Below are 25,794 nucleotides of genomic sequence, written 5' to 3'. Positions count from 1 at the left end.
GAAACTTAGTGTTTCTTTACAGAAACTCTTAGGTTACCTTCCGGTTTCTGTAATGAGGCAGGAGAGGCTAAAGTGACTTTGTAAGTCATTAGGTTCCTGTTTCCAGTCCGCTACTTTTTCTACCACCCTATTCAGCTTCACTAAATATGTGCTAACCTATCTCATTTGTGGATTTGTATATTTATTATTCATTTTTCAATGAGTATCCTCCCATATATGAGAGTTTTGAAAGCATTTTTATTGAGAGATATGTCACAAAGTATAAAATCCACCACGTTAAACTGTACACTTCACTGGGTTTTAGAACATTCACTCTATTGTACAACTATTACCACTTTCTAATTCCAGAACATTTTCTTCACCCCAAAAAGAAACCAGTATGCTAAGTGAAGTAAGCCAGCCACAAAAAGATAGATATACACTGTAGGATTCTCCTCATACGAGGAGAGTTGTCAAAGTCAGTGAGACAGAAAGTCGAATTGCCGTTGCCAGGGGCTATGGGGAGGGAAGAATTGGGAGTTACTGTTTAATGGACACAGAATCTCAATGTCTAAGAAGAAAAGAGACATGGAGTTGGCAGGTGGAGACGGCTACATACATTATAAAGGTATTTAATACCACTGAAGTATATACTTAAATGGTTAAGTTAGTAAAATGTATGTTATGTATATTTTACCACAATAAAAATAATTTTGGTAAATACCGCAATGAAAAAAAATGGGAAAGGAATTCCTGTAGGTACCTTGTAAATAGCAGTATATTATTGAATCATTTGTGCTAATACTTTTCATTTGTTAAATGTAAACATTCAAAGTACACCAAGTATTAAGAAAAAAAAAAGGAGCCCATAGCTATTAGCAGTTATTCTCCATTCTCACCTTCCTCCAGCTCCTGGCAGCCACTAATCCACTTTCTGTTTCAATTTGCTTACTGAGGACATTTCATACAAATGAAATCATACAATAACATGACCTTGTGTGTCTGGCTTCTGTCACTTAGCATAGTGTTTTCAACATTCATCCATATTGTAGCATATATTAGTACCTTATCCCCTCTTATGGTGATATATGTGGCCTTTTTAAAGTAGATTCCAGGCTGAGAGATAAGAGTCTTTTCCTCCGAAGGTTTCCTCCTGGAAGTAGAGCTTTGGCATATCTGAGCTGGGGAGCACACAGGTCTAGGAGGCTTCATGGTACACAACTCATCACGTGGCCCAAATGTTTTGCACCTGTACAGGCTCCCTCTTCCCTCTTTAGTGTGAGAGACCCCATCACAGGGGGCCCTGCTTTCAAACGCAACTGGGATACTATGACCCCCGGTCAGGTCTTTAGTAGTGACGTAACGCAGAGGTGTCACGGTGCCTGTGGCCACTCTGTAACTGGTGCTTTTGCTTAAATATAAACATGTATCACAGAGGAGAAATTCTGCTAGACATTCCTCTAACTGCAACTGAATGTAGCCTGTGATAACCAAAACCCACTTTTCTGAAGCATGGTTCACTTTGGAGCATACCCTGTTGCACATGCCGCTTGGAATCAGCAGTAAACCAGACCCATTTAAGCTATGGCTAAATATAACGTGCTGCTTTGCTGCAGAGCCTGGGGAAGCTTGGCAGTGGGTCATGTAGGGAGGGTGGGCCACTGCTCTATTTCAGCAGGAAGTTGCTGTGCTTTCCTTGTTTTATAAAATGTCCCCAAATATGGAGGCTCTATGATGGGTAAACCAGTGATCCAGTTGGACTCATTCTAGATATACTATGATTTATCACAGTATAAAGGGGTAAGAAAGATCACTTCGTGTTTGAAAGCACAAATCTCTTTTAGGAAGTTACACTGGGCATTCAAATTTTTTGTGTAATTTTATTTCTTGCTTTTTTATTTATTTATTTATTTTTTTTTTTTTAGAGATGGAGTCTCTCTCTGTCACCCAGGCTGGAGTGCTGTGGCACAATCATAGCTCACTGTAACCTCAAAGTCCTGGGCTCAAGTGATCCTCTCACCTCAGCCTCCCAAGTAGCTAGGATTACCAGGGCATGTCACCATGCACAGCTAAGTTTTGGTTTTTCAAAAAAGCATTCGTAGGGACAGGATCCCATTATGTTGCCCAGGCTGGTCTGGAACTCCTGGCCTCAAGTGATCCTCCCACCTTGGCCTCCACCAGCATTGGAATTACGGGAGTGAGACAATGTGCCTGATCAATTTTCTTTTTTATATGTGTTACTTTCTACAATTTCTTTGCTAGCTGACTTTGAATATTCTTCTTTGGAATAGATATGATGTTCAGGAACCAGGAGGATTTTCCTCATCCAAGTTCATGGGTAATTTGGTGGGTTTTCTTGGAGAGTTTAAGTAGAATTTAATTGTGAATATTTCAGTGTTTGAGATAGGGAGGAAGGAGATGGCCTGAAGGATAGTCACTACTTGAAGGCAAGACATAATTAATTGGAATGTTCAACATTATTTTTCTCTAAAACATGAAGTTCTACATGATTCTTACATGAATGTGGACTGAGAAAGCATGCTGTGTTGTGTAGCATTATCTGACTTCAAGAATTCATTATAATGAGATCAATAAGACATGAGTACTGCCAGCCATGCACTCAGCAGCACCCACTGTTGTTGGGCTGATACACCTTCTCATTGCCACTTGCCTACCTCCAATTCTAAAATGCTTTTTTCAGCCTCCCTTGCAGCTAGGAAAAACGTATGACCTAGTTACATGTAGAAAGCTTTTGCTTTTCTGATGAAAGGGGGAAATATTCCTAGTGTGACCCCCTTCTTCTCCTCTTCCTTCCTTGAAAGTGGTATGATGCGGCCGGGCGCGGTGGCTCAAGCCTGTAATCCCAGCACTTTGGGAGGCCGAGACGGGTGGATCACGAGGTCAGCAGATCGAGACCATCCTGGCTAACATGGTGAAACCCCGTCTCTACTAAAAAATACAAAAAACTAGCCGGGCGAGATGGCGGGCGCCTGTAGTCCCAGCTACTTGGAGGCTGAGGCAGGAGAATGGCGTGAACCCGGGAGGCGGAGCTTGCAGTGAGCTGAGATCCGGCCACTGCACTCCAGCCTGGGCGGCAGAGCGAGACTCCGCCTCAAAAAAAAAAAAAAAAAAAAGAAAGTGGTATGATGCCTGGAGCCACAGCTGCCTTCTTGAGGCAGTCATCTTGTTATGATAAGGAAAGGCCAAGAGAACTGTCAAATTGTTAGCCCTGGCATCCCATCACTGAGCTGATGAATCAGTACCATTGTTGTACTTTTAACCTTCATGTTGTTTGAGAAACATAAACCCCTATTTGTGGAATTTACTTTTAGTCAGAGTTTTGCTAACATATAATTCATGGAAAGAACTTTGCTTTACTAGTATTTACTCTAACATGTCTACCTAAATATCCACCACGTCCTGTTTGTCTCTCTCCCGTATATTTCAGCACTGCCTAAAGTCTGTATTTATTGTTCCCATTTTTTTTTTTTTTTTCTGAGATGGAGTCTCACTCTGTCTCCCAGGCTGGAGTGCAGTGGCATGATCTCGGCTCACTGCAACCTCCACCTCCCAGGTTCAAGCAGTTCTCCTGCCTCAGTCTCCTGAGTAGCTGGGATTACAGGCATGTGCCATTAGGCTTTGAAAATGAAACTTACTCATAAATATATTTCTTTCAAAATGAATTTTATAACTCTTTTCCCTCCAAATTTAAAACTTAAACCTCTACTAAGTTCCCACGGGTTCTTTTCATGGAAACTTAGTAGAAGTTTAAGTTTTAAATTTGGAGAGAAAAGATTTACAAAATTCATTTTGAAAGAAATATATTTATAAGTTTCACTTTCAAAATCTAATGTGTGATCACTTCATTTAGATTAAATTGTTGCCTGGTGCGCTTGCAACCCACACATGGCAGAATTAGTTGATGTGGAAGAAGGAAAGGGAAACTCTGACTGCATAGGGTCCAAAGCTGTTTGATGACAGGCCCGTTTGTGCATAAAGACAATACTTTTAAAAACCCATAACCTTAGCAACCTCAAATGCCAAAAGCAGAATGTGAGATAACCAAACTAGAAAAAAAAAATGGAGGCCTTATTATTGCTCCTCGTCACAGTAATATACCCTTACCATTTTAAAGAAAAGTATACTTTTTAGAAGAAAAAAGAAATCTATGTTTTTAAAATTTTTTAATTACTCCTTTGAACATGTGTGTGTGGTTTCTTTAGGAGAGTGTGGGTAGTTGACATTGTTTTGTCTATTAAGGATATGAGTCTATTGTATCACATAGTTTCCTGTTTATTAGGACCCTTGGGGGAAAATTTCTGTCTGATCATGGAAGCCCAAATATTTGTAACTGAGCAACAGGTTTATTTTAATCTCATGAATATTGTAGGTGATTTAATTGTCAATGGGCTGCTTATTTTTGTTTTCTTGCTTGCTTTTTAAAAAATTTATTTAAAAAGGTACACAAGTCTCATGACATTAGTTCCTATTAAAAAAGATTGAGCTAATTTGGTCAGATTTTTATGCAACATCCAAGAGTGACTCTGTGCCATAATGCACCCTCTGCTTCACTTGATGTTTTCTAGCATTGACTCAGGATATGCAGTAGTAACTAACATCATATGAATTTTCAAACTTGCATTTGTTTTTAGTACCAACTTTAAGGATTTTTTTTATGACAATAGAGATTAACGAGTATTTTCACAAGATAAACAAAAAAATTCCCAAAAATATATGTGTTTTAACATCATGATTGCAGTTTATTTTTCACTCAGGTCAAATCCAAGATGGGTGTTTCTGATCAGCCTGTAGCTCTCCTCCAACCCAGACTCCTTTCAAATTGTGGCTCCACCATCTTCAACATGGAGCTTCCAAGATTGCCCTGCTGCCCTGTCTCAAGCCTGCAAAAAAGGATAGAGGTCAGGCCACTCATATTTCATTGGCCCAAATTCGGTCACGTGGCCACACTCACTGCAAGGGAAGCTGGGAAATGGAGTCTAGCTCTGTGCCCAAGAAGCAGAGAAAAACAGATTTGATGAAGACTTAGTCAGTCTCTGCAACAATGAAACAGATAAGAAGGCAAAAGAAAAAGAATTTTACAACCTGAAGAGGGAGAAAAAATTCAATTAACAAAAAGATAGACTACACCCCAAGGTAGTCTGCAGAATTCTATCTACCCAAATCATGTGTTAAATTGTGAAAGAGGTTATGATAAAAGTAGGATAAGGGTGAAATTTGAAAAATGCTCTGGGGACACATAGCACACTCCTTCCCTGGTGACACAGTAGGCAGAACTAAGCCAACTATAAAAGGAAATTCAGTGTGTTTAATCTGTTGCTCAGATAAAACCATCCTGGAAAAACTCCCACTTTTACAATCTAACTGATCATCAGTATCTCAGTTATATAAATAACTCCAGCCTGCATGAAATACCTTCTTGCTCCCCTTGACTGGTAAAAATAACTTTGTTTCAGCGGAAAAGGTGTAGAAAAGGGATGTTAAAGCCAATCAAACTCATAGTATCAATACTTTTTGTTAAGCTTTAGGAGTAAGTTCTGTAATCATTGCAATCAGCTTGTTTTTGTTATTTAAGAAGCTTAAAATGATTAAGAAACTCTGACGTATTAGCCTTACAATTTTATTTTGGAATGATAAACTAATACTCAGTTTGTAATTTTCACTTGAAAGCTGCAAAACAATTGAATATGTTCTTTAAAAGTGTTTGAATATTCAGAAGAATCTAATTTAGCACATGTATAAACTAGTATTATTATAAGACTTAATTGAGATATTGAAAGATTTTTCTTGCTTGGTTTGTAAATGTTGCCCCATCAGGCATTTGAAGTGTTTGAGAAAGTCAAAGTTATTAAATTTGTAAAGATAGTTAAAAATATTTTAGGAAATCTTTTTGCATGTATAAAGATGGTCAGTTTGAAGAAATTTAATGTTTTTAAGTTTGTAAGTTAATTGAACATTAATCAAACAAGAAAAGCAATTGTTCTCATTTTTATATAAAAATCACTATATTTACAAATAAAATAACCAGGTTTATAGATTAAGCTTGAAGACCTCAAACACATTTTAAGTGTAAGGGCCAGGAGTGGGGGGCAGGAATGAGCAAGAAGCTAGGAGGAGCTAAGAAACCGGAACCTGAGCTGCAGTCCCCAGAGGAAGGGCCTTGCTTGGAAGTCTACTTCCTCCCAGGGGTAGGCTGTCAAGTCATATGGGAAAGAGGTAGTGAGACTAATGGGCAGAATCAGGGTCATTCCTGGATTTCTGTCTAAAGCAGGGCAAAGGGGAGCAGGAGAAGGGCCCAGCAACAGGATATGTGTCTGACAGAGATTCAAGTTGGGTAGCAGGGCCCTGTGTGGACAGAGGGTGCACATAAGAAGACATAAGAGGACAACGGAGAGGCTACACCATAATGGAGATGTCTGGCCACTTGGTGCTGAGTTAGAGAGCAGAACAGACACTAAATAAGGCCAGTGTCCCCAGCCACCAAGTGACAGGAGAAGGAACAGAGAGGCCCTTGAGGAAGTGGATGGTCTGGAAGAACAGGTGGAATAGACACTTGCTGTCCTGGTGCCTATCATGTGACAATCACCTTAACTGTGAACCCAGTGAAGAAGGACAGGAGCAGCTCATATCAAGTTCTGAGGTGTGAGGGTGGGGATACAGTACTCCAGTATGGGGTGTGGAAAAGTGAGGCTACACTGATAGCATCACGGGACTCTACCATCTAGATGGCAGTAATGCCCCTCCCCAACTCGTGAAAATCAAAACTGTCTCCAGAAATTGCCACATTTCCCCCCAGCCCCCAGGGGGGACAAAATCGTCTGTGGATAAGACCCACTGCTCTAGAATGTAAATGCTATGAAAACTGGAATATTTTCTTACATATCTTCAGCAACCATAAGTGACACTGAATAAGTATTTGTTGAATAAATGAATGAGTGGCGTATGAATCATAACAGCAATGGAAGAGCAGTGTTAACGACAATCAAATTCCAAAGCCTTCCTGGATCAAAACAAGTGAGAATCAATCGGCATAAGACAGAATCAAGATAGCTTTATCCTTAAGAAAGTTAAGAAAGAAATAATGGTTTGTTTATACTTAAAATATTTAATTTTTTCTGGTTGGGACATTGATTTATTTCCTCATGCTAGTAGTGAGTATATACTTATCATTATACATATAATTTCATTCATTTAAACATAGGTGTGTTTCTTCTCTGGGGTTCTTAGCATTCCAGTTGGAAATCCATCTCTATTTTAAGCACAAAACTCCATATGTCACTTAAGTGAATGGTCCGCCAATCAACCAGCGATAGCAACAACAGGCAAAGGGCACAGAGGGAAGGAGGAAGAGTACAAAATGCCTTTTTTCCCATTTTCCCCAAAATTCCAGAATGCAATCACCATATCTCAGAGGAACATCTGGTTGAACTGGGAGGGTGGGTAAGATTTTGGAGGATCTGGGAGGCCAGGCAAAGGAGTTGTTTTAAGGTAGTGAGCATTTGAGAGCCATGGGAACATGTGGAGCACAGCCAGATGTTGTCAATCGTGCCTTAAGAAGATTCTACAGGCAGTGGTGCGCAGGGAAGAAAGTAGAGGAGAGAGATGCACCAGGCTGTCTATGATGAGATGTGCACCAAGGAAGCTGGCTGCTTGACTTCAGAGCCAAGGAAATGGAGTGTGGCCATTACTGCAAAGCTGGACTTCTGTTAAGGACAGACCTTTTACAATGCTTACACATTGTTGGTTTACAATTCCCTGAATTTAGCAATGTTTGATGATAATGGAATTTACTTTCCTATTAAAACAACTCAGAGAGGGTTACTAAGGCAGGGTCATGAAGACCTGGACAAACTGACCCTCTCACCGCCTTGGATAACCTTGGCCACTTAAGTCAAATCCAGTGTTATCTGGGAGTGCGGGATTATTTTGTCTCAAGGGTAATCAGCTTTAAGGCAAGATTATAGGAAGGAACCTTCACTTAAAATTTTCTTTTCATTAAGATCCAAAGAATAATTTTCAGTGATTATGAGTTATCATCTCTTATCTTTGTCTCTTTGATTTTTATAACGTTGTGGCAGAAAATGCCAGCAAATCCCTTATATGCATTCTTCCTTTCTCCCTCATAACAGAATCCCTTGTTTATCAGCTGGGAATATGGAAATCCAGACAGCAAATCTCATTTTCCAGCTTCCCTTGCTAGCTAGGTGTGGCCCTGTTGCTAACTTTTTTTTTTTTTTGAGACAGAGTCTCGCTCTGCTGCCCAGGCTGAAGTGCAGTGGCACAATCTCGGCTCACTGCAACCTCCACCTCCTGGGTTCAAGCAATTCTCATGTCTCAGCCTCCCGAGTAGCTGGAATTACAGGTGTGTACCACCACGCCCAGCTAATTTTTATATTTTTAGTAGAGACAGGGTTTCACCATATTGGCTAACTGGTCTCAAACTCCTGACCTCAAGTGATCCGCCTGCCTTGGCCTCCCAAACTGCTGGGGTTACAGGCGTGAGCCACCGCGCCTGAACTGTTGCTAACTTCCGACTAATGAGATGGGGGCAGAAGTATCACATGGAAGTTTCTGGGAACCTTCCTTTAAAGACATCATGTGTCTGCTCTTTGCCCTCCTCCATCTTGCTGATATGGCCATCCTGGGCCACGGGAAAGCAGGTTGTCCTAAGGATGGCGGTGGGGTGGTAGGGTGGGGGACCTGGCAAAGCTGCCACACCAGTCCTTCATATGAGATAGAAATAATGCCATATTTTGTGTAGGCTTCTCTTTGGGATGTTTTCCGTTACTTGCAGACAAGCTCATCCTCAGTAATACAAAAAATTAAATTATATTCTATAGCATGATCTCTCACCTACCCTATTAAAAATGTTTTTGTAACTTCTCCTTACTCATTCTTTCTTCCTCACAATTTGTCCCACATGTAGCTGATAAATGATCTCTGAAAGTCCCAGCTGAATCATGTCACCCACAGCCTGCCACCCATGTTTGAGAATCTTCAATGCCTTCCCATTTCCCTCAAACCAAGTGACACTTCCTTGGTCCGGAATAGAAGGTCTCCATGAGCTGCACCCACCCTGCCTCTCCAGCCTTCTCTCTACTCTCCCTCTGCTTGGCTGGGACTGCCTTTCTCCTTAAAAAGGAGGCTGTCCCCACTTCTGCCTGTCAATGTTCTCTACATTTTTCAAGATCCACCTCATTAGCCAGGCATGGTAGCTAGTGCTTGTATTCGCAGCTACTTAGGAGGCTAAGGTGGGAGGATCACTGGGAGGCTGAGTCTTCAGTGAGCTATGATCATGCCACTGCACTCCAACCCAGGTGACAGAGCAAGACCCTGTATCTTACAAAAAATGAAATAAAATAAATAAATAAATAAATAAATCTGTGAAAGATTGTGTTTGCTTTGTTTCCCCACCCATCACACTGCCCGGGCTTTACTCATCGTTGACTCAGAGGATGTCTGTAGCTCTCCCCTGGGAGGGGGAATCCACCCAGGAGTCAACATTACTGCTTCTCTAACTGGGCCATCTCCATGGTATTTCCTTTCCTCTAGTGGCTTTCGCTGAAGGTGTCATTTTTCTGATCAGCTGTCTGCCATTAGCGCTCAACAGGTCACATGTCTTTCCTGTTAACCTAACTTTGGGTTACCTATACCTACTACCCTATAAAAGTTTCCCTCTTCTTTTAGATTTTGAGTTATATTACAAAGCCTCCTTCTATGAACTTAGCCTGAGGTGGCACCATGCCCGACCCCTTCTTCCTGACCTTCCCACTCAACTGCAGAATTCTGTGGGTTGGGATGGGGGGATCCAAGACAATCTCTCCAAACTAGAACTAACAAGAAAATGTTAACATTTCTTGGGGCAGATTATCATGATACATGGTGATCACTTTACATGTATCATCTCATCTCTCCCGAAAACCACAAGGTCACATAACTAGTAAATGGTGGAACCAGAACTCAAACCCAGGCAGCCTGCCCCCAGCACACTTGCACTGTAATGTGTTATCTACTCTGCAAACTCAAGGCAGTATGCCAATGTCACATACGGACAGTTTAGACCCAGAAGGAATCACTTCTTCCCGAACCTCTTTTGAGTATTTCTATTTTTATAGGAGGTGTTTCCTAAAGCCACAGAGAATGTGCAAAAAATGAAATCAGATTCTTTTTAAAGAAACTCATGAGGAACAAATGACTCTCGATCAGGCTGTTCCTCTCTTTGATCAACATCCTGGCAGGAAACATTGCCTGCAACAAGCACAAGAGACTTGAGAAGCAAGGAGTGTTTGCCCTTGCCTATAACTGGGTTTCCTGTTTTGCTTTCCAAAATTTTCATAGAATTTTTTAAGTGCTTTTAGGAAAAGTTTTTTTTGTTTTGCTCTTTGTTTTTTTCCATGAGACAAGATTTATGTTGGTGAGTGATAAGCCACAGAAATTGCACAGGATCAGCTTGAGTTACCTAGATATTATAAACACTGTGTCCTCCTCACTGAAGCCTGTTCTGTGCCTGTCACCCGTCCACTTAGAAATATTCAGTCCTTCCTTTGTGCTTTCACTGTGACCCCCACATATTCCTGTGGCACTTCGTGAAGCTTAGTTATATATATGCCTCTTACTCTGCTGGACTGTCGGCTCCTTGGAGGCAGGAACTATGTCTGACTCATCTGTTTATCTCAAAGTGCCTGGCACATAGTAGCCACTCGACAGATGCTAATAGCATGAATGAGAAAACAATGCTGCTTGAAGGGTGTCAGCATTGATTGAGTACCTCCTTTGTGACAAGCACCATGCAGGTGGCTTGCACCCACATTTCATTCAATTCTCACAACACAGCTGGGCAGTTACTCTTATTCTTCATTTTTCAGATGAGGAAACAGGCTCATGGAGTTAAGTGCATCACCCAAGGTCATGGTCACACAGGTGGTGAACAGGAACCAGGAGTCAAGCTCAAGTGCTCTTTCCCATTCTATGTCTTTTGCCTCCTGCCTTAAAGTAACACATGAAAGAAGTCAGCAGCTTAGAAGGCTTGCTGATCCTTACAGGTACTGGGCAACTTTGAAAAGCTGTTTCCTATTTGGAATGGTGAAGCTTACTTTTGGGTGGTCCTGGCAGAATTAGATTATGGAGACAGTAACTGCCTTGATTTTCTGTGATCTGTCCTAGAAATGGCAATATGGAGCAGGGAAAAGAAGACAACTAGGGGGTATGCTAGGCCAGGGTTCAAATCCTAGTTCTACCACTTACCAGCTGTGTGACTCTGGCAAGGTATTCAATAGCTCTGTATCCCTTATAGATGGACAATAACACTTACTGGATAGGAGAGTGAAGAGTAAATCAGAAATTTCAAGGAAAGTAGCTGGCACACAGTGAATGCTTTATAAAAGGTAGTGTTTTAATTTATTTATTTTTATTTTAGAGACAGAATCTCACTCCATCACTCAGGCTGGAGTGCAATGGCTTGGTCTCGACTCACTGCAACCTCTGCCTCCCAGATTCAAGCGATCCTCCTGCCTCAACCTCCTGAGTAGCTGGGACTATAGGCGTGTGCCACCATACCCAGCTCATTTTTGTATTTTCAGTAGACAGAGGGTTTCATCATGTTGGCCAGACTGGTCTTGAACTCCTGACCTCATGATCTGCACCCCTCGGCCTCCCACAGTGTTGGGATTACAGGCGTGAGCCACTGTGCCTGGCCATAGGTAGTGTTTTTAATAGGAGGGTGCCCATGAGGTGCTGTGTTCCTCTGTCAGTGGCCCCATCTGACCCCCTCTAGCCTTACCAGACCCAAGGCATGTGGCATAGCTCTATCCCTTCATGCCAGGGTTCCCTCTGTCTGGAGAGGGAATCTTTATCTACCCAAGAGACAAAATCCTCCATAAGACACCCTCCCTGAAGTCCTTTAACCACTTTAACCCTGCTGCACGGTTTGTTTGTTGTTAGTTTGGTAGTTGGTTGATTGGTTGGTATAAGAAGGATCTTGAACTCTTGGCACAGGCCAGGGGTCCACAAACTAGAACCTACAGGCCACGTTCATCCCTCCCCCAGTTTTGTGTGATTCATGAAGTAAGACTGGCATTTACATTTTTGAAAAAAAAATCAAAGGAAGAATATTATTTCATGACACACAAAAAACTGCATGAAATTCAAACTTCAGTGTCCATAAATAAAGTTTTACTGGAACACAACTGTGCTCATTTATTTACATAGTGTCTATGGCTGCTTTCCTGTTACAATGGCCATGCTGAGTAGTTGCAACAGAGACCGTATGGCCCGCCAGCCTAAAATAGTTCCCATCTGGCCCTTCACGGAATAAGTTTGCCAGCCCCTGGTATAAGCAAATCACATTAGAAGCCTCGTCACTTAGAAGTACTCAACCAGGCTGGGTGCGGTGGCTCATGCCTGTAATCCCAGCACTTTGGGAGGCTGAGATGGGTGGATCACGAGGTCAGGAGATTGAGACAATCCTGGCTAACACAGTGAAACCCTGTCTCTACTAAAAATAAAAAAAATTAGCGGGGCGTGGTGGCAGGCACCTGTAATCCCAGCTACTCGGGAGTCTGAGGCAGCAGAATTGCTTGAACCTGGGAGGAGGAGGAGGTTGCAGTGAGCTGAGATAGCACCACTGCACTCCAGCCTGGGTGACAGAGTGAGACTCCATCTTAAAAAAAAAAAAAAGAAATACTCAACCAAACTGCTGCCCTTCCCCTTCTTCACTCTATTCCCAAATGTAGTCCCAGGTTGGAAATTCTTTTAATTAACAAACTGCCAATACTCCCTAGAAAGTTTGCAGGTGCACAGTGGTCTCCACCCTTTCATTTTATTTGATGTAATCACACCTTATCCCAGCATGGAGGAGCAAGTAAGGAGAAGGTGGAACCAGGTGAGGAGGGGGAAAGAAAGAGCCAAAGAAGCCTGGGCACAGTGGCTCATGCCTGTGATCCCAACACTTTGGGAGGCTGAGGCAGGAGGATCACTTGAGGTCAGGAGTTCAAGACCAGTCTCGCTAACATGGTGAAACCCCGTCTCTACTAAAAATACATTAGCTGGGCATGGTGGTGAGTGCTATAATCCCAGCTATTCAGGAGGCTGAGGCAGGAGAATAGATTGAACCTGGGAGGCGGAGGTTGCAGTGAGCTAAGATTGTGTCACTGCACTACAGCCTGAGCAACAGAGGAGATTCAGTCTCAAAAAAAAAAAAAAAAGCCAAAGAAGAGAACAAGGGAGGCAGTGAAAAGGCTAAGGCTAAGCAAAGTCATGAAGAAGTTTGTTCCAGACAAGAGAATCCATCAAAAGCCAGAAAGGGAAACATTTAACAGAAATTTATAAATACTCCTGCTTTTTCTGCAACTGACATAAGCATATCATCTCTTCCTCAAGAAAGCTTTAACAGTTTTGACAAGATGGCAGCAAGAGGCAATAACGCCAGCAAGGGAAGAGGATTGATCAAGCAACTATTGTTGAAAAAGTTTAATATTTACTCAGCTTAGGAACTAACCAGTTGACAGGGATGAACTCAAAACCTTGGCAAGATTTGACTGTCCTGGCAAACAACGCTACGGAGTTAGAATTATCTAAAAGAAGTCATTGAATCCCTTAAAAAAGAAAGAAGCAGCAATTCTTTTAGCAGTACAATTGTAATGTTGAAAGACTATAAAAATCAACAAGGACATCCCTGGTAGAAAAAAGACAAGGACATTATTTAAAGTTTTTTTTTTTTTTTTTATTATACTTTAAGTTCTAGGGTACATGTGCATAACGTGCAGGTTTGTTACATATGTATACTTGTGCCATGTTGGTGTGCTGCACCCATCAACTCATCAGCACCCATCAATTCATCATTTATATCATGTATAACTCCCCAATGCAATCCCTCCCTCCTCCCCCCTCCCCATGATAGGCCCCAGTGTGTGATGTTCCCCTTCCCGAGTCCAAGTGATCTCATTGTTCAGTTCCCACCTATGAGCGAGAACATGCGGTGTTTGGTTTTCTGTTCTTGTGATAGTTTGCTAAGAATGATGGTTTCCAGCTGCATCCATGTCCCTACAAAGGATGCAAACTCATCCTTTTTTATGGCTGCATAGTATTCCATGGTGTATATGTGCCACATTTTCTTAATCCAGTCTGTCACAGATGGACATTTGGGTTGATTCCAAGTCTTTGCTATTGTGAATAGTGCCGCAATAAACATACGTGTGCATGTGTCTTTGTAGTAGAATAATTTATAATCCTTTGGGTATATACCCAGTAGTGGGATGGCTGGGTCATATGGTACATCTAGTTCTAGATCCTTGAGGAATTGCCATACTGTTTTCCATAATGGTTGAACTAGTTTACAATCTCACCAACAGTGTAAAAGTGTTCCTATTTCTCCACATCCTCTCCAACACCTCTTGTTTCCTGACTTCTTAATGATTGCCATTCTAACTGGTGTGAGATGGTATCTCATTGTGGAATCCAGGAGTTGGTTTTTTGAAAAGATCAACAAAATTGACAGACCGCTAGCAAGACTAATAAAGAAGAAAAGAGAGAGGAATCAAATAGACGCAATAAAAAATGATAAAGGGGATATCACCACTGACCCCACAGAAATACAAACAACCATCAGAGAATACTATAAATGCCTCTACGCAAATCAACTAGAAAATCTAGAAGAAATGGATAATTTCCTGGACACATACACTCTCCCAAGACTAAACCAGGAAGAAGTTGAATCCCTGAATAGACCAATAGCAGGCTCTGAAATTGAGGCAACAATTAATAGCCTACCCACCAAAAAAAGTCCAGGACCAGATGGATTCACAGCTGAATTCTACCAGAGGTACAAGGAGGAGCTGGTACCATTCCTTCTGAAACTATTCCAATCAATAGAAAAAGAGGGAATCCTCCCTAACTCATTTTATGAGGCCAACATCATCCTGATACCAAAGCCTGGGAGAGACACAACAAAAAAAGAGAATTTTAGACCAATATCCCTGATGAACATTGATGCAAAAATTCTCAATAAAATACTGGCAAACCGGATTCAGCAGCACATCAAAAAGCTTATCCACCATGATCAAGTGGGCTTCATCCCTGGGATGCAAGGCTGGTTCAACATTCGCAAATCAATAAATGTAATCCAGCATATAAACAGAACCAAAGACAAGAACCACATGATTATCTCAATAGATGCAGAAAAGGCATTTGACAAAATTCAACAGCCCTTTATGCTAAAAACGCTCAATAAATTCGGTATTGATGGAACGTACCTCAAAATAATAAGAGCTATTTATGACAAACCCACAGCTAATATCATACTGAATGGGCAAAAACTGGAAAAATTCCCTTTGAAAACTGGCACAAGACAGGGATGCCCTCTCTCACCACTCCTATTCAACATAGTGTTGGAAGTTCTGGCTAGGGCAATCAGGCAAGAGAAAGAAATCAAGGGTATCCAGTTAGGAAAAGAAGAAGTCAAATTGTCCCTGTTTGCAGATGACATGATTGTATATTTAGAAAACCCCATCGTCTCAGCCCAAAATCTCCTTAACTGATAAGCAACTTCAGCAAAGTCTCAGGATACAAAATTAATGTGCAAAAATCACAAGCATTCTTATACACCAGTAACAGACAAGCAGAGAGCCAAATCAGGAATGAACTTCCATTCACAATTGCTTCAAAGAGAATAAAATACCTAGGAATCCAGCTTACAAGGGATGTAAAGGACCTCTTCAAGGAGAACTACAAACCACTGCTCAGTGAAATCAAAGAGGACACAAACAAATGGAAGAACATACCATGCTCATGGATAGGAAGAATCAATATCGTGAAAATGGCCATACTGCCCAAGGTGATTTATAGATTCAATGCCATCCCCATCAAGCTACCAATGAGTTTCTTCACAGAATTGGAAAAAACTGCTTTAAAGTTCATATGGAACCAAAAAAGAGCCCGCATTGCCAAGACAATCCTAAGTCAAAAGGACAAAGCTGGAGGCGTCACGCTACCTGACTTCAAACTATACTACAAGGCTACAGTAACCAAAACAGCATGGTACTGGTACCACAACAGAGATATAGATCAGTGGAACAGAACAGAGTCCTCAGAAATAATACCACACATCTACAGCCATCTGATCTTTGACAAACCTGAGAGAAACAAGAAATGGGGAAAGGATTCCCTATTTAATAAATGGTGCTGGGAAAATTGGCTAGCCATAAGTAGAAAGCTGAAACTGGATCCTTTCCTTACCCTTATACGAAGATTAATTCAAGATGGATTAGAGACTTAAATGTTAGACCTAATACCATAAAAACCCTAGAAGAAAATCTAGGTAGTACCATTCCGGACATAGGCATGGGCAAGGACTTCATGTCTAAAACACCAAAAGCAACGGAAGCAAAAGCCAAAATTGACAAATGGGATCTCATTAAACTTAAGAGCTTCTGCACAGCAAAAGAAACTACCATCAGAGTGAACAGGCAACCTACAGAATGGGAGAAAATTTTTGCAACCTACTCATCTGACAAAGGGCTAATATCCAGAATCTACAAAGAACTCAAACAAATATACAAGAAAAAAACAAACAACCCCATCAAAAATTGGGGAAAGGATATGAACAGACATTTCTCTAAAGATTTTTAAAAGCCTGCATCTTCACTTGATTAACATGTCTTATTTGATTAATAGAAAGACAAGCCCTTGTGATGTTAATACCAGAGAAGAACCGCAAAACCTTGGTACCTAAGGACCTCGTAGTAAGATTTCGAAGCTCAGAAATAGGGATTGCTAAAAGACCAGAATAAGCCTAGCAAAGCATTTCTCCATTTTAAGACAGAGCAGAGATGAAGACCCCAAGAGCACAAGTGTTTGCCAAAGTCAAGTCCCATTGAGCTTTGACACACAGGGGAGACTGAATCCAAACAGGACTCACAGGGGGAAGAAAAATCTCATTTCCCAAGATAAAAGAGAAAAATCACAGAAGCAAAAAGCAAAGCAGTACAAGCAAAAAGAAGAGTAAAACCAGGCACAGTGGCTCACACCTGTAATCCCAGCACTTTGGGAGCCTGAGGCGAGCAGATCACTTGAGGCCAGGAGCTCAAGACCAATCTGGCCAACATGGTGAAACCCTGTCTCTACTAAAAATACAAAAAAAAAAAAAAAAAAAATTAGCTGGGCATGGTGGTACGTGCCTGTAATGCCAGCTACTTGGGAGGCTGAGGCATGAGAATTGCTTGAACCCAGGAGGTGGAGGTTGCAGTGAGCCGAGATCAGGCCACTGCACTCTAGCCTGGGCGACAGAGTGAGATCCTGTCTCAACAAACAAACAAACAAACAAAACAAGCCAACAAACAAAAAGAGTAAAGCACTTGTAACGCTGCCTACACTCTGGTCCATTTAGTATTGGCTTATGCTCTTGGCTCTCCCAATTCAGAGGTTCTACATTTCACATTTGCAGGAGTTTGTTTACAAGTCTACTCACAATCTGAGAAGGATATCCCAGTGGTTTATTGTCAGTGATTAACTGCCACAAATCAAATAACAAAAGGGGCAAAAGGAAACAATTAAAAGGAATCATTCTAATCAGTACTCCTCAAAACTGTCAAGACCACCAAAAACAAAGCAAGTCTGAGAAATGATCACAGCCAAGAGGAGTCTAAGGAGACATGATGATGAAATGTAATGTGGGATCTTGGATGGGATCCTGGGACAGGAAAATGGTATTAGGTAAACACTAAAGAGATCTGAATAAAACATTGACCTTGGTTAATAAAAATGTATCAATATTGATTAATTGTGACAAATCTACCATTACTAATTATTACTAATATGAGATGCTAATATAGGGGAAACTGGAAGAGCAGAGGGTAGTAATATAAGAGCTGTGTACTAACTTTATAGCTTTTCTGTAAATTTAAAACTATTCCAAAGAGAGAGGGGGAAATGGGGAGATATTGGTCAAAGTTGTAGCTCTGTGGGATAAACAGGTCTACAGCTCTAATGTACAGCATGAAGACTGGAGTTAATAATATTGTATGGCATACTGGAAATTTAGAATAGATTTCAGGTGCTTTTACCACCACCACCACCAAAAAAAAGATAAGTATGTAAGGAGATGGATATGTTAGTCTGTTTGACTGTAGTAATCATTTCACTATGCATATGTATATCAAAATATCGTGTCATATACTTTAAATATGTGCAATAAAAATCAAGAATTTTTTTAATTAAAAAAACTTAAAAGAAAAAATTATTTACTCAGTGAACGTCTCACGAGTGCCTACACATCCATCAACCACGGTGCCAGGAGTCTCACTTGAAATCTGGAGTTTCAGTGAGTTTGCTTGTCAAAACTAGCCAGTGTCTCACTACAGATAAGGCTATGGGAACAAAGTGTCCCCTTGACCTCGCAATGGCCTAGGTCAGTGTTTTCCAAAGTGAAACTTACTGTGAGATTTCACAGGTGTTAATTTAAAAGAAAACAAAAGGAAACAAAAAAAGAGAGGGTGATCTTTGATTTTTAAAAAATTTAGAGAAATTTGATTAAAACAAATTAAACATACGTCTTTACTACTGCACCTCGCAGAGCCCTTGTTATGCTTTTGCACATTGCGACTACATTGAACTGTACAATGTAGCATTTCCCAAATTTATTTGATTATAAAACTCATTCATTGCAGAATACCCCTTGGGACTAGCTTCCTCCAAAGATACTTTGGAAACCACTAATTTATGCAGCCTGAAAAGAGGACTAGGATGCTAAAGACTGCTAAGTGAAAAGCCTGATACAGTAAAGTTAAAAGAAACACAATGAAAACAATCTAATTAGCCATTACTGATTTTTAACTGGTTACCTCAGAGATCTCAAAAACAAGAAATTTCGCCAAACGAATTTCTGAAAATTTCTCATATGATGCCCACGCTGGAACAAGAGCCAAATGGACTGTGTATCTTGTTATATGTAACTGGATGGGGAAACTATTAACATTAGGTTCAGTCGAAGTCTTCAGTTGCTAAACAAAAGGCATTTGTATCTCAGCCTTTTGAAAAGTTACACAAATTTGGGGGTGGACAACGAATATTTGGTTGAGATTAGTTAATGTGGTGATGAATAAATCCTCCTTATCCTGAAGAGCAAAGACAATTCCGTTTGCAAATAACTGCAGACACCCAAATGTATCTTACACAGCTGGAATATTTAGAACCCATATATGATAAATTATATATTTTCTTCCTTTCGCCATGCAACTTTCTCAAGTCTAAACTGCATTTTAATTTAATCAGTTTGGGCAGTTGTGTCTCTTCAGCTGCAATTACAATAAAAATAGGCTCAGACCAGGCAGGGTTCTTTTGCAAATTTGTTTCAAAATATAGCAGATGATAGGGATAAAACTTGAATCTTGACAACACAGCTTTGTTATGGGACACAGTAATAGCATTTTTATCATCCTGTGACTGCTTTTAGCACAGTCCTTGAAGAATTGAAAAATTATTACTTGGGATGCATTTAAAAGTAGCAGAAAAATAATTGTTGAGGAAACAGAAGAACTAAGATAGCAGAATAGAGTACGGCATCAGAACTTAGCAGAAAAAGCACAGGCTTTTTGGAGTGTGACAGATGTTGGTTTGAATCCAAATCTTTCCCTTCAAAGCTGAGTAATCTTGGGCAAGTCACTTTTGGAAACTCAGCTTTCTCATCAGTGAAACCGAGATAATCTCATCTCCTTTGCAAGACCATTATAAGTAATAGAGTTAATGTATGCAAAGTGTGCCTTTAACAGTACCAGACACAGATAACATAGTTCTAGTACTAACAGAATACTAGTATATCTCAGTAAATGGTTATTATGATAAGAAAGTACCATCACCCATCTTAAACAGCAGAGTTTGTTTGGCAAGGATACAAGAAAATACTGGAATACAAACACAAAATAACCAAAAGTCAGATTAAAAAAGAAATGCAGGCCAACTAAAGTGAAGGCTGTATGGAAAGAACAACTATATTTGTATCAGAAGAGTTTTTTGGAAGGGAGGCATGACTAGTAAGTACACTTTTGGCTATTTGACAAAATTGAACTCAGTTGCAGTGGTTCTGCTTCAGTCAAGTTTGTAAGATGGGCTAACCTGTAATCTCCAGAGCAAAGTCTCCTAAAACTAGTACATTCCTAGACTAAAGCAAGAAAACTACTGAATCTTCAATGATGATACAATGAAAGTGAATCAAGGAAATGTTTCCCAAAGTACATTCTGGGTGTTATTCAGAAAAAAAAAATTATGGAATTGTATAATGTAAGAGCTGTTGGGTTAAACAAAGTTAAACCAGTTTCTAGGCTTTTTTCCTAAAGTAATGCATATACTTGATAAAAATGTAGGGAAGAACATAGGATAAGATTTCTGCTCACTTCAGCTTCTATCCTCCAGTTCTTCACAGAATCAGCAATTCTAACTAGTTTCTTGTATATCCTTCCAGAACCATTGCATGTATACATGAGGAGACCTCAAAAAGTTTATGAAAAAAATGAAATTAAAAGATAAAAATAAAAATGTAAACTTTATTTCGCAGAATAAACTCTATCAAGGTCTAGATACTTTTGTAAGTGATGATTCCAACCATTTAGTTCATCTCTAGAGAACTGAGAGTCCTGGGAATAACCATGTCATGTAGTTTTATATATATATATATATATATACACACAAAACTTTCTATATAAAGTTTTATATGCCTTTTATAGTGGTTTTTTTTGGATTAGGAAACAAAAAGAAGTCAGAAGGAGCCAAATCAGGACTGTAAGGTGGATGCTTAATGATTTTCCATGGAAACCCTCACAAAATTGCCCTTGTTTGATGAGGGGAACTAACAGGAGCATTGTCATGATGAAGAAGGACTCTCTGGTGAAGCTTTCCTAGGCATTTTTCTGCTAAAGCTTTGGCTAACTTTCTCAAAACACTCTCATAATAAGCAGATGTTATCATTCTTTGGCCCTCCAGAAAGTCGATCAGCAAAATGCCTTGTGCATCCCCAAAAAGCTGTTCCCATGACCTTTGCTCTTAATCAGTCCCTTTTTGCTTTGACTGGACCACTTACACCTCTTAGTAGCCATTGCTTTGATTATGCTTTCTCTTCAGGATTGTAGTGGTGAAACCATGTTCCATCTCTTGCTACAATTTTTCAAAGAAATGCTTCAGGATATTGATCCCACTTGTTTAAAATTTCCACGGAACCTCTGCTCTTGTCTGTAGTTGATCTGGCTCAATGGTTTTAGCACTCACGAAGGGGAAAATTTGTTCAACTGTAATTTCTCAGTCAGAGTTGTGTTAAGTGGAACCAGTTGAGATGTCTATGGTGTTGGCTATCATTTCTGCTGTTACTCATCGGTCCTCTTCAATTAGAGCATGGACAAGATGGTTAATTTTTCTCTCAAAAATTGATGTGGATGGTCTGCCATTGTTATATCTAGCACATCGTCTTGTCTTTTCTTAAAATGAGTTATCCATTTGTAAACTACAAATTTCTTTGGAACATTGTTCCCATAAACTTTTCACAAAACATCAGTGGTTTCACCATTCTTCCACCCAAACTTCACCCTAAATTTCATGCCTGTTCTTGCTTCTATTTTAGCAGAATTCATGTTGCTCTAAAAGGGGTTCTATTCAAACTAATGTCGTATCCTTCCTACTGCCTCAAACTAGATTCTGTTCAGACATGTTATAAAGAGTTAGTGCAAGTTAATTTTGGTACAAAATTGTTTTAAATCTATGCATAGTTTTTATCATAATGCACATTTTCCAAGAACTTTTTGTAGACCCTTCATATAAACATTTTAGTTTATCAATGTATGGCTAAATATGGATAAATACATTAAAAAAGGTAGCAAACTATACATACTTCTGCATCTTCCTTTGTTCACTTAATGTATCTTGGGAAAATATCAGTTCATTTAGATCAGTGATTCTCTCAGTTGGATACATTAAATATAACAAAAAAATATATATCAGTGGTTCTCAACCTGGGATAATTAGTCTACAGATTTTTTAATTGTCACAACTGGGAGGGTGACAGAGCAGGTTGCTACTGGTAACTAGTGGGCAGAATTTAGCAGCATCCCAAACTCCCTACCCACTAAATACCCTTTAAATAATGGGTAGAGTTTAGGGATGCTTCAAAATATCCTACAATGCACAGGACAGTCCCCACAACAAAGATTTATTAGGCCCCAAATGGCACTGTTAAGAAACCCTGATTTCTGTCTAGTCACTTTTAAATGACTATCCAGTCACTTCACTGTATAGATTAATCACAGTTTATACAACCAGTATAATATTGGTGGTCATTTAGGTTACTTCAAGTCCTTCAGCAGGAAAAAAAAAAAAGTTGAAATAAATACCCTTGTGCAAATGCAAGATAACATCTGTAAGTGGAATGGGGAGGGGGTGTCAAACTGTGTGTGCATTTTTATCTTTTATAAATAGTGTCAGTTGTCCTCCAAAGACAATATAGCAATTTACACTGCCTTCAATAATGCATGCAAATTCCTGTTTCCTGATATCCTACCCCAAACTGTGTAGTAACATATTTTTTGATATTTGCCAATCTGATTGGTTAAAATAGTGTTGTCTAAATTTGCACTTACTTAAGTATAAGCAAAGTTGAACTTTTAAAGCTATTTGTTACTTTTATCAACTATCTGATTAATTTTATTTGACACTGGACTTCTCAGAGCCTTTGATATGTTTGTCTATATATGGCACTCCAAGAGATAGCATTCAGCATTTCCCGGTCTTTTATCTTTGTGATCTAATTTTTTTCATAGGTCATTTTAAGTAAATATGGTTCTGTAAAACAGTCTTTGAGAATTACTGAATATAAGACATCAGGATGAGATTGATGTATAGAAAGAATTTATACAATTTCAGTGAATGTGTAACAATGACTTATCAATTATTTGGTGCACTTTTAGGAGATAGGGACACTGCTAACCCATGGTTGCAAGCAAGAGTAATCAAGCTTGAATCTTAGAGACCTCTAACACTCCTTTACCAAATGTATTAATCAAGATTATTTTCCTTGCAGGCGAATTAAATTCACGGGAACAATTAAAACTGATTTATTTTTTTTTAAAAAGAACTTATTCGCTCATAAAAATAAACTTTGGGAAGGGCTTCTATGCAGCTGTGCCTCAAGTAAAACAGGTGCCAAGAACTCGAACTCTGTGAGTTTTCTCTCTTGACCCTTCAGTTTATTCTCTCAACTGGGCCACCAATTAGCTGCCTACATCTGGTGTTTCACTGTTTCACCGCCAGAGAGAGACTGAAACACTCGCTCTCATACCCAGGTTCAGAAGTACTGGGAAAGAGCTGGATTATTGCCTATCCCTGTGCCAAACAGCAGTGCCAAGACCAGTAGCCATGAGAAGACTGAGTACTCATTAGTGTCACATGATAGGAGTAGAAGGAGTTTCGCCCAGAAAAAAGACAAAGGGAGGTCTCTCTCACCAACACATGACATGACATTCTTTGCTTCCATGTTAACAAGAGACCAAGAAACATCCTTAGAGAACATAGTCATCGTGAACCAAGTGGCACTTGGCAAATAAATTTAAAAGAATTTGACATCTAGTGTCCTTGTGCAGTTTACAAAGACTTGCCAATGTTTAAAGCCACATTAGACACTGGAGAAAAGCTCTCAATTGACTGGATTTGGATAGATGAAGAAATAAATATCAGAAGGATTGGCAGCTGTAGTTCTGGGACAGAAAATAGATTCATCAGCTTAGTAAGATATTCACATTTAAACAGCTACAATGGTATCGAATGAGGAAACTGGGTTACTCAGTAACATTGTATGAACATTTCAAATCTTATTAGTTTTCTGTTTGCTGCTATAACAAATTACCATAAACATAGCATCTTAAACAATACAAATGTATTACCTTACAGTTCTGGAGGTCCAAAATGGGTCTTACTGGGTGGAAATCAAGTTGTTGGCAGGCCTGCATTCTCTTCTGAAAGCTCTAGGAAAGGATGTATTTTCTTGCCTTTTCCAGCTCCTAGAGGCCGCTCACATTCCTTGGTTCATGGTCCCCTTCTCCAGTTTCAGAACCAACAACAGTAGGTCCAGTCCTCACATCCTACTACTCTGACCTCACTGCTGTTGTCATATCTCTTTCTTTCTGACTTGTCTTCTGCCTCCCCCTTTCACCTTTAAGGACCCTTGTGATTACACTGAGCCCACATGGAGTATCCGGTATAATTTCCCAATCTTAGGGTCAGCCGATTAGCAACCTTTATTTGATCTTCTATCTTAATATTCCTTTGCCACGTACCTACCACATTCACTAGTTCTGAGCATTAGGACATGTGCTTTCCTGGGGGAGGCATTATTCTGCCTACCACAAATTAAGAACTTAGGAGACAGGCATGACAGTGCACATCTGTAGTCCCAGCTACTTGGGAGGCTGGGGCAGAAGGATTGCTTCAAGTCCAGCCTGGGCAAGACAGTGAGACCCTATCTCTAAAAAAAACATAGAAGAAGAAGAAGAAGAAGAAGAAGAAGAAGAAGAAGAAGAAGAAGAAAGAAGAAGAAGAAGAAGGAGGAGGAGGAGGAGGAGGAGGAGGAGGAGGAGGAGGAGGAGGAGGAGGAGGAAGAGGAAGAAGAAGAAGAAGAAGAAGAGGAGGAGAGGAAGAGGAAGAGGAGGAAGAAGAAGAAGAAGAAGAAAAAGAAGAAGAAGAAGGAGGAGGAGGAGGAGGAGGAGGAGGAGGAGGAGAGGAAGAAGAAGAAGAAGAAGAAGGAGGAGAGGAGGAAGAGGAAGAGGAATAGGAAGAGGAAGAAGAAGAAGAAGAGGAGGAAGGAGGAGAGGAAGAAGAAGGAGGAGGAGAAGGAGAAGGGGAAGGAGAGAAGAAGAAGAAGGGGAGGAGGAGGAGGAGGAGGAACATTATCACCTGTAATCCTAGCACTTCAGCAGGCCAAGGTGAATGGATCACTTGAAGTCAAGAGTTTGAGACCAGCCTGGCCAACATGGCAAAACCCCGTCTCACTAAAAATGCAAAAATTAGCTGGGCATGATGGTTCACGCCTGTAATCCCAGCTACTTCACCGGCAGCTACTGCTAGTGGGGCAGAGGTTGCCGTGAGCTAAGATGGCACCATTGCACCCAAGCCTGGGTGACAAAGTGAGACTGTCTCAAAGAAAAAAGGACTTAAAGACAGTATCACTATTTTCTCCTGAACTATCAAAGGACAGCTGGCATTTGAAATACTGATTACCAATGATACTAAATACTCCAAATGGATAAGGTGAATGTCCAAAATGTAAATGTTTAAAATGTTCAGGGGACCCAGCTTACATGGACGTGGAAAGGTACATCTCTCTGTAAACTAACTCCTAAGAGGCAAGGAGTTTGATTTCTTAAAAATTCAGGTTAACGTTTTTCAAACTGGTCACTTATTTTTTAATAATTCAGGAAATTTTTCACATTGCTTAATTTCCATCATATTCTCTGATCAATAGTAGCAATCATATACACAACATAAATCATAGCATCCCATAGAATGCAGACATTAAAATTTGAAAAATAAAATACCCATAACATAAAACCAGAGGGGAAAAGTTCTTATAAATTATATTAAAATTATTAAAGAATTGTCCTTTTCTTAGTGGATAGGGGAAGTTTCTTCATAATACTGGTGACATTATTCCTTCTTTTTCTGAATGCAGACTTTATGCTTAAAGCTGTCTAGATATGTAAAGACAATGTTGATAGAGTTTCCTGCAGATACAACATGAAATGAGAAAAATAAATTAGTTCACCCATGACCCCA

At 40.0% G+C, this 25,794-nt stretch overlaps 1 long non-coding RNA gene across 1 annotated transcript in view; it reads right to left on the bottom strand.

Moving 5' to 3' along the window:
- Positions 1 to 4,714: 4,714 nt before the first annotated feature.
- LOC117078923 overlaps positions 4,715 to 25,794 on the bottom strand; it is a 48,125-nt gene continuing 27,045 nt past the window's right edge. The window contains exon 2 of the long non-coding RNA XR_004435198.1: positions 4,715 to 4,880. This is a non-coding gene — a long non-coding RNA (uncharacterized LOC117078923). The remainder of the gene's footprint in view (positions 4,881 to 25,794) is intronic.

This window comes from Trachypithecus francoisi, unplaced genomic scaffold (assembly GCF_009764315.1).
Source record: "Trachypithecus francoisi isolate TF-2019V2 unplaced genomic scaffold, Tfra_2.0 Lachesis_group7, whole genome shotgun sequence".
Classification (NCBI taxonomy): domain Eukaryota; kingdom Metazoa; phylum Chordata; class Mammalia; order Primates; family Cercopithecidae; genus Trachypithecus; species Trachypithecus francoisi.
The sequence above is the reverse complement of the archived record's forward strand: the minus strand, read 5'-3'. Positions and strand labels throughout refer to the sequence as shown.